Source organism: Fukomys damarensis, unplaced genomic scaffold, assembly GCF_012274545.1.
Source record: "Fukomys damarensis isolate Sample0158 unplaced genomic scaffold, DMR_v1.0_HiC HiC_scaffold_17, whole genome shotgun sequence".
NCBI classification, from domain to species: Eukaryota; Metazoa; Chordata; class Mammalia; order Rodentia; family Bathyergidae; genus Fukomys; species Fukomys damarensis.
The window spans coordinates 54,840,846-54,851,001 of record NW_022900929.1 but is presented as its reverse complement, the minus strand read 5'-3'; the positions used below and the strand labels follow the sequence as shown (position 1 = coordinate 54,851,001).

The 10,156-nt window shown below is 41.8% G+C and overlaps 1 long non-coding RNA gene across 1 annotated transcript; it reads left to right on the top strand.

Moving 5' to 3' along the window:
• Window positions 1-661: 661 nt before the first annotated feature.
• LOC104868689 lies at window positions 662-6,884 on the top strand. The gene is made up of 4 exons (XR_782075.2): window positions 662-739; window positions 3,515-3,635; window positions 6,475-6,589; window positions 6,729-6,884. It is a non-coding gene; the product is annotated as an uncharacterized LOC104868689 (long non-coding RNA).
• Window positions 6,885-10,156: the final 3,272 nt, after the last annotated feature.

The window sequence follows — 10,156 nt, the reverse complement described above, 5'->3', positions numbered from 1 at the left end:
TAAGCTTCCTGCCCCCTCCCCTCAAAGGTCCCCTCCACACAGGAAATGTTGGTGTTAAACAGTTTGATAATGCAAACTGCATCTGCCTTGTGTTTAGGATAGCTGGAGGGCAGGGAAAGAGGACTTGCTTCAGGAATGAGTTCCAGGAAAACTTGTTTAGATCTCTTTGGTGTTCATAAGAGGTGACAACATAACATTTCAGGCAATGATAGACAGCATGCACAATGGTAGTCCTATAAGATCTTATCACCTAGAAATACAGTAGCCATCTTAGTTTATGTAACTACACTCTATGATGTTTGCAACAATGACAAAATTTCCTAATGATGTATTTCCTGAATGTATCCCCATCGTTAAGTGACACATGACTACACTTTTCCGGGTTTTTGGACCTCTAGGTGAATACAAAATACTTGTACCTTCTTCATAGCATAGCTCTGTGGGACATGGGGCTTCACTTTCTTTTTAGATGGAGGAATTGAAAGCCATACATGATAAGATGTCTGACACAATGAGGCAGCCAGATCAGAATGTAGTCTCTCCTGTCAAGCCACTGGCCCCATCAACTGAACAGTGCTGACTCATCTAGGCTTCCAAAGCCTGACGCCCCACAATGACATCACAGAGTAATCAGAACAGCTCTGCAAAGAAGTAGGCAGGAGCTACTGTGTGCCTAACTTGGGTTTTCTATGGGATTTTCCCTGAGAAGCCAGAAATATTTTCTTCCTTTAAACCGAAGGTACTCAATATATAAAACATTTTTTTATATCAATAACATTCTTTTATATGTGTATTTGACCACACATCAAAAGATCCAGTGTATGGCTGTCCTACCATTTCTCAGAGGCAGGGTGCTACAGGAGGAAAAGGACTGGCTGGGTTTGAAGTTAAGAAGGCTCCAGTTCCAGCTGCAGCACTCACTAGCTGTGCAGCTTTGGGTTACCATTTTCACTCTCTGAAGGGCTGTCCTGAAGATTAATAGCGTATGTAAACATCTTAACACATAAAACCTAATCAGTAATGCTAATGCCAACCATCCTAGGCAAAGATGGAAGCTGGTAGCTTTGTATGCAACTCAGGATTGTTCGCAGTAGAGAAAATCTGCACTTTTGGGTTTCCAGATGTCCAGGCCAAAGCCCTTTCTTCTTCTTAATCTCTCTGCTGTCTCGGGCTGGGGACAGCAGTAGGGGTGGAGGAAGCAGGCACTCAGAAGGTAGAGTAGGTCCTTTGTCCCCCAAGGACCGGCTACTAAATGGAGGCAGGCAGTTATGCCTTGCCCACAGGGCTGCTTTGGTGTTCACTTAAATGGAGCACAATGTAGAGAGAACTACATTCACTTGGTTGGGAGGTGACAGTGGCAGGAGAATCTGAGGGCCAGTGGGAACTACAGAGTCACCAGAGAGCCACACCAAGATGGCAGCCCTTGCCACTGTGGAATGTTCCACAAAAGCATCTAAACTGGTTACTTGATAAACTATCTCAGAAAGCACAGCACGTCTCAAAGGTCTTTTCCCAGCCTCCTCCCTTCCTCATGAACTTGGTGTGCACCTCTTGGCTGGGATCTGCCTTTGGCAGCTTCCTCAGCCAAGGTCTACAGCATGCCAAGAGGTCAGATCCAAAACAATGGCAACAGCAATAGCAAAGAGCCTCTGAATAATGATGAAAAGCTGAATCAGGGAGCAGGCCGGCTGTCCAGGAATGACACCAGAATGACAAATCATGGCCTTGAGGCCCCAAGTCCTCTAGACCAGGAGCTCAGCTGGAAATAGTGGTGGTGCAAGGGAAACAGTTACTCCCTCCTCCAGCACATTTTTGAGAAGTGGCACCCTTTATATTGATGTGAAGGCTGCTAAGACCATGATGAAAAGCTATCGGCAGAAAGTATAAAGACAGGAAGATGAGGCCTTAGAGAAGATAGTCAAAGACTGTTCAATTTTAAAAACTAATTCTTCCTCAGGCACCACTATGCACCTGGAGCTCAGCATAGCCCGCAGCCTCTGTCCAGAAGGGACTTAAAAGCTCTGCAAGGTAGCAAGAGGAAAACCACCCTGAATCCATCTACCTAGAATAGAAAACTGTGCTGAGAGGAGAAGGTGACATTTGAGGAGTGAGCAGGAACACAGTCCTAGGAAAGGAAGGGGTGTCAGGACAGTGCCAGAGCCCTCTATCCCATCTCCTCCCTTCTTACTTGTCATCCTAGCTCCTGGTTCCAGGAGTAGACACTTGTAGAGTCAGGGAAATCTTGCCTCGTGGGCATTTAAAATATATCTGTAGGTGAGGCCAGCCTGGCACTTATTTCTTCAAAATGTTTTCCTCTCCTTCTCTTCTTCATTCACCACCCTGGCCTAGGTCACGAAAACTCATTCTTGGATAATTACAATAGCTACTAATGATATTCTCAGGATAGCTCTCTCCCTTTGCAGTCTTCACCGCCCTGACCATATGATCTTTTTCCTAAACAGCTTTTGTTATCATGAAACTCCTTTACTCACAGTTTTACACTGATGTCCTACTTGGCAATGTCTGAAGCCCAGGCCATTCTGCCTGGCTTTCCAATTCTTCCATAATCCAGCTCTAACCTCTACAGCTTATGGAGAATCTGGACTCTCAAATTCCAGCTCCACCCAGTTTCTCCTCATACTGGACTCGTTCCTACTTCCATTTCTTGTTTCTTGTTCCTGCAATGCCTTCTTTATCCTCTCTGTCTAATCAGATTTCGATCCTCCTTCACCTCAAGCCTTACCAGATTCTTTGGCCTCCATGATCTCAATGTCAGTTGAAGTTGGAAGCTCTTGATAAATTTCTGACTGTCTCATTTGTTTAACTATCATGCAAAGGATTTCAAAGCAAGGCATTCCTTGTATCCTTCAAAGACCTCTGCAGAATCAGGACAGAGTATAGCATCTTCCCACAGAGGGTCACAATCCATACTTGTTGGTTTTACAAAGTCCAAAGTGACTTTGAATTATAGTGAGGTCTTTCATTCACACAACAAATGCCTATTGAGTACCTGCTGCGTGCCAAGGTCTATGCTGGTGATTAAAATGTGAAAAAGACGGGCAAGGTCCTTGACCTTAGTGAGGCTGCAGATTAGTGGAAAAGAGATAGACAGTTAAACAACTAGTTTCAGAACAGACTGGCCTGAGGGTGCTCTGATAGAGGACAGAGAGCATGCTATGGGAAGACATAATGAAGGTTCCTAACCTAGTCTTAGGAAATAATGGAAGGCTTCCAGAGTTAGCCTTTCTTAAAATAAGACTTTGAGTTAGGTGGTTAGGGGTACTAGGGAAAATAATACCTTAAAATAACTGAGATTTAGTGTTGCTTGTTCATTTAGTAGGAATATCACTTTGGTTTTCCTCTATTTACCTATAAGAACTTTACGTCAAAAGAGTGTTTAAATAATAATGCAATTATCTGCCTGCCTGTATCTATCTATCCATCCATCTATATATTCTCCATTTTGTTCCAAAAGGCATATAAACGGATTTAATGATGTTTATTGCTTCACTAGAAATCAGTAGGAAAAAATGGGTCAAATGGAACAAAAGGAAAGAAGTGTGGACTGGAAGTGGAATGAGACAAATCAGCCAAGAATACATCACAAAATTCTTCATATTGCTGGACATGACTAGGTAAGGACACAAAGATGCATTTTTGTGGGTAAGATCCCTGCAGGTTTCCGCTCCTCCCTGCCTGAGATGTTTGGAATAGTGTTGCTTACAAGTGGAGGCTAGGGAGGAAGGGGAGGAGAGCAGAACAGATCGGACACACACTCACGGAACACTCCTCCCGTCCATTGGTTCCAGGCACTCTGTTGCTATTCATAGCATTTCCTTTTCAACCAAAATGTGGGAATAATCTGACTGCCAAGCTATTATGGATAAAATGAAGAGGCTGTCCACATACAAATCTGTACTCCCTTCCTATTACTGGGAGCCAGAGGGCTGAGGCCCGTCCCAGCTGGGTTTTCACAGGTGCGGATTAGCAGGGCAGTTTGTCCCTTGAATAGAAAGAAGACAGGATTTATACATCACTCATTTTCCTGAACTCAAGTCACAGCCTGTATGTACTGGTATTTTATTATGCTGTTTCTGGATTATTTATTCAATATTGTTTCATTAAATTTTAAAGAATATAGTGGTTTTAGGAATAAAACATGAAATGTCAGAGTCCAAAATGGATGGTTAAATTCAATAAATATTTTTAAGTTTCTGAAGGAACTGAAGTATGATGTCTGTGTGTTTATGTGGGAGAATAGATAATATTTCATTACTAAAGAGCCTTCTAGTCACGTTGAGACCAGTGAATACAGAGGCATGGTGCTGCCTTGCAAACTTAGCTGTACCCTAATTTGTCAAAGAACATCCACCTTCCATTCCTGTGCAGAGTAAGTGGCTAGACTCAGCATCTCATGCTAAGTATTCTGGGCACAAACATCAAACTCTCCTTTGTTTTCCATGGGGATGGCAAGAGGCTGTGAAACACACTCAAGGCCCCACAATTCTATTGACTAGTTTGGAAACAGGAAGGCACTGGCTGCGATATTCAACCACATTAAATGACCAGCATTATCCATTATCCGGAGCCCTGCAACATGAGTTAATTGTGCTTGCTGGGCTTTGACGCTGGGAACACTGGAGAAAGGCTGTGCGTAATTAGGAGCTGGCCTCGTGAAAAAGGCTTCCTTCACACCACATGTCCAGTTTTTGTTCTCAGAGGCGGGTGCCAATCTGAGAAAGGGTAAGCCCCAAGAGAGATACATTTATAAAGAATTTTGAGGATGTGTGGCTATCTTGTTGCGGTGACTCTGGGGTGGGGAAGAGATTCCCAGTCAGAATTGAGGCCAGGACACTTGCCAGTGATAGAATGTAACAGAACTCTGCTCTTGACAATTGTTCATAGTGAACTACAGGCGCCTGTGTTGGAGTACTGAGATGTGTTTTTCTAATAAATCCTTCCTGAGCCAGGGTGAACTGTTCCCAGATACTTAAATAATTCGATGACTTAATATTTCATTTTAAACCATGATCTGCACAGAAATTTTCAGACTTAAGATGTGCTTCATTCAGGTTGTTTCAAACTCTGAGGTGGCATTACAGAAATATTTCTTATAAATGTTAATAAATAACTTACACTGTTTTTAGAAGAGCAGAATCAGTCTTTTCAATGGCTCAGAAAAGGCTTGAAATGAGTTTTTAGTACAATTCAGACAAAAACACATTCCTTTTGAATAGAGGGCCTCACACCCATATTGTCAGTTTTATTTGCTGAACCACAAGCTTTCCTTAATTTCTGTACTTATCAGTTTATAATTTTTGAATAGCCAAATATATCTCCTTTTATGAAGATATTAATAATCTGATCAAGCTAACAAGTGCTCATCTCCTTCCTTCAATCCTAGTGTGGATGTGATTTCCAGTAGAATTAACTGCATTATGTACCTTGGTCATCTGTCCAGTGTTGAGTCATAAGCTTGAGGCTCTGAGCAAGCATAGTTGTGCTGAAGCCAGCCATTGTGATTGATCTGTAAACAAACTCAGGACCTCAGCATTTTATGCAAACCTAAACTTTCTTCTATCTGGTCCAGGGTTCTTCCCCAATAGCAGTATCATCTCTATCTGAAATCCTCTCTGCTTGGTAAGAGAGTCTGCAATTGTTGACCATGACTAGATGCTATGAAGGTCTCCCATGATTCATCCCAGGGGTTATTCTTCTGCCACCCTACATAACTAAGCTGATACAGCTCTCTCCAAAAGGACCATAACTCACTATTTGTATATCTTTTTCCTTTGCTTAACTTTTAAATGAGGGAGCCCTGACTCATTCATCTTTGTATCTCCATCAACCCTGAGAAGAACAGGCAAAACAAAAAAATGGGCAATTCTTCCAACTTTCGACTTTAGCACTAATTCACCTCACTCTATCAATCAACCAAACAAAGCTACCTATTTCATAATTCCATCCACATTTCTCCAACTTGTGTGTAAAAAAAAAAATCATGAAAGATTCTGTCAAACAGCCTTCTAAAAACCCAAATGTATTCCCTGAATTTTGGGTTTCATATTTCAATAAAAAATGGAAAGAACTTAATTGGTGATGATCTATTTTTGGTGCATCAGTGTTGGAGCCCAGTAATTATGCCTCCCCTCTTTACATTTTAACAAGCTATTTGTTTCATAACCCATTCTAGAAATTTGATGGTGGCTCACACAAAGATTACCAGTCTGTGGCTTCTAGACTCCACCTCTGAAACTTGGGTTAACAATTTCCCCTTCTGATCTGTATCCACAGATACAGCTATTCATTCCTGCATAACTTGTTCAAAGGTAGTTAAAAAACAGTTCCTCAATCATATCTTTAAATTATTTGGTTGTCTGAAAAGTAATTTATCTCAACTTACTGACTTGAGTAGATTTCAAATAGCTAGCTGCTCTCCAGATTCTCCATTGAGGCCTTACCCCACTTCTACAGGGCACGCCTTCACTGATACAGGGAAAGAAACACCAATTCGTGCCTGTCTCCTGGGACAGTGTAACTTTGGGAGCGGTGGCAGCCTGGAAGAGAACCGCTGGAGCATTCCTGCCAGGTAATTTTAGCAGGAAATGAAACCTAATCTTCAGATGTCTTCATTAATTTTGTATTCTTTTTCTTAAAATTTGTCTTTTAAGAAGCTGGCTCTTCCTCTGGATCTTACGGAATCTTGTGTATTTTCCCTCTGTTGATAGTGTTTTTCTGGACATTGTAATGACCAGCATATCAAAGCAAGAAATGAAAATGTAGCAGTGTTTTATGGGCTGACCAAGAGGCCTGAAATACTCCATGCTGATAGCCAACATTTTTCCAAGACTTGGAAATTCACTTAGCCTCACTTTGTCTTTGTTTTCTTATACAACATGGGGTCATAGTCCTTTAGTGTTAAGGGTTGACAATTACTCAGTGTTGACCCTTTAGAAGTATATCCCACCTTACAAAAACTTGATAAATAAAAATAAATGTTTACTGACATTAAATATGTATTTATGTGCACAAAAATTAACTTGCTAAACCCAGAATGAAGAAAATAAGATTTGCAGTTAGGAAAACTGATTTCTGAACATAAGCCAGGAAGCAGCACAAGGTTGAACACAGTCTTTAATCCCCATGAGTCCTAGTTTCCTCATCTGGAAAATAGAGATGATAACTGGAAAAATCTGAATCCTAAATATGCTAAAATGCTTTATAAATTTTTGAAAATGCTTTACAAAATTTGGAAGTTATATATAGATGTGTATATAAAGTTATACATAGATGTAATCATTAAAATTTTGATTAACTTAAAAAAATTCAATTTACCCAAAATTTTCTAAAGCACAGACTACATATACTATTGGCTGTCATGAAGGGCAAGAGTAAAAAGTTTAGTGAGTGACAATACAAATATCAAATGCTATAAAGACAGATTTCAATTAAAAATAAAATATGGGCGTGGTGGCACACGCCTGTAATCCCAGCACTTGGGAGGCTGGCAGGAGGGTAGACAGATTTCAATTAAAAATAAAATATGGGCGTGGTGGCACACGCCTGTAATCCCAGCACTTGGGAGGCTGAGGCAGGAGGATTGCTGTTGAGTTCGAGACCAGCCTGGGCTACATAGTAAGTTCCAGATCAGTTTCAACTACGTAGTGAGACACTGTCTCAAAAAAACAAACAAACAAACAAAAAAATCCAGCCTCAAAATCAAACCTCTCCAATCCACAGCACCTTTTGCATTCTGTGCACTCTGAACACTAATGATATGGGAAGTTATATGGGAATCCAGGATCACTACATTTGCTATCTCACCTTGTCATAAAATAAACATTCCTTCAATCACTTCTTTAATCTGTCCCCAAAGTCTGGGATATTTTGTAGATACTCTGCCCCTTCTCAAGCCCAGAAAAACATCTCTCTAGATTTCTGAAGTGCTTACACACGAGATTCTATCTCCTCCATTTGTTTGCCCATAAGGTCACAAATTTCCAATTTGAAGACATCCATCATGGATAAAAGTTGCAGGTTGCCCTTGAGATGCCCATGCTTCTCTAAGGCAGAAGGAACTTTGCATCTTTCTCCTCTTTTCAGAAGACTCGAGAAGCCTTTCAAACCTCTCAGCTTCTCAAGCACCTAGCTTTCAGGATTAATCTGTTGAGTTGGAAGGCTATTGCTAGACTTTTCTTAGCTCAGTTTAACAGCAATTTAAACAAAGATGCCTCCCCTTGCACTCTGTTGTGCTACAAGGAAGGCAAAGACCTATACATGGTGGAGCTTCTAGGATCAATAGAGACAACTTCATTCATTATCACCAGCCCTAACTTTCAATTCAGAAAGGAATCCTGTTTCAGTTCATTATCTCTGCAAGATCTGGCCTCATCCACTAGGAAGTATTTCGCCCTTCTGCAGAGGCAATGAAGGTGAGCGGCCCAGTTCCCTGCAACAGGTGCTGGCAGTTTTCTGCCTGTTCCTTGCCATGCATCTCCCCTGCATATCTTGACGTCCAGGGCCAGATACCTTCTTCCAAATTCAAAAGGACATCATCTCTCTGGAACCCACCCTCTAGTACTGAGAGCCCAGACAGCACACTCTTTCTATGTTTCCTCTTCATTTTATTTGTGCACATAATTTTTTATTGTGTCATGGGGTGTTAGCTTAACAAATCTTTCCACCTCTCAAATAAAACCCTGCTTGCCCAAATGATCCAGGCAGGGTGTTCAACCCATCTTTCTCTCTGTATCTCTCCCCTATCAGAAGCCCATACCTTTGAAAGACATGAAAGAAATCAAGGCAAACTCTAGACAGAAGAGAAAAGTAAGGAAGAAAAATAAAGACATGGGATCAAAATTTTAGAACACGGGGGTGGGTGTGCAGTACTGGACGGTAAATCAGGACCTTTCTGAGTAAGAAAACTGTAGGTCCCTGGTCCTGAGACATGTATTTAATTGACATAAAAACTCAGGATTATCAATCCTTAATTTCATGTAAAAATCAAGAAAGTAGAACTAAAATACATTTACAGTTGTGGCCTGGTAGGATTTCTCCCTCCTTCATCCTTGTCATTTCCTTGCCTTCTCTGAGTTTGTGATGGCAAATTTATGCAAATCGGCCCTGTTTAGTATAGAACACATCAAAACTTTAACAGGAGAAACAGTTCATTGACGTGAGTAGCAGAAAGCCGTGTCTGCATTGTGTGCTATCTAAGAGGGTCCAAAGCCTCCCTCAGCCCCAGCACCACACAGGATAGTCAGGAACCTTCTGGATTTATCATGCACCAGACGGTGCTTCCTCTCCACATACTGGCCTCACCTTTACCTTCCTTCCCAGCTTCCAGTCCTGCCCTGTTGAAGGAACACCTTGGGTTCCACACAGATTGCTGAAAGGACTGGGGATTTCTATACTGGCAGAGAGGTGAAGGAGAAGCTTTAACGATACAAATCTGACAGTTTGCAGGGGTGTGAACTACTCTAGCAACTTGTCTACTTCTCCTCAGTAAGGGGGATTCTCAGCTGTGGCCTTCTCTATCTCCAAACATGCCTCTGTGAGGCTTTGCTTGCTACCTCTCTGTGCGTTTCAGTCCTGTATCCTCACTGGTTTTTCCTGGAAATGATTCCTAATAAATCATTTTTACATGAGTCTTTATCTCAGAGGTAGTCTCTAGAGAACCTAGTCTAAAACACCTTGATTACCAGTTTCTAGCACGCAGAACAGAGACAATACTTTTCTGTTGTTGAAGACACCCGAGACATTTTATTATGGTAGCTCTAGCAAATGAACATAGCCTCCCACTGATAAGCTGTTCCTAGACCCTGAGAAGGGGGTGGGACACTCTTGCAAATGTCCCTTGGGTCAAAGTCATAGGGAAGAATAGCGAGAAAGAGTTCTGAGCCAAGGACAACCAACCCACAGGCTGGCCAGGAACCAGGACTGGCTCAGAGTGACAACTCAGGACCATCACATTCTGTCAGACCATAGGAGGTTGTAGTGGATGCTGATTTGGAAGTTGGTATAGACCCTGGCACCCCGCTGCCATTTTGGGTATGTACAAAACGAATAAGCAGAGGAATCTGATCAAAAGAAAGCAAACATAATGGAGACAGGCAAAACTGGGGTTGGGGGGGACAAAAACAACACTAGGCCAGAG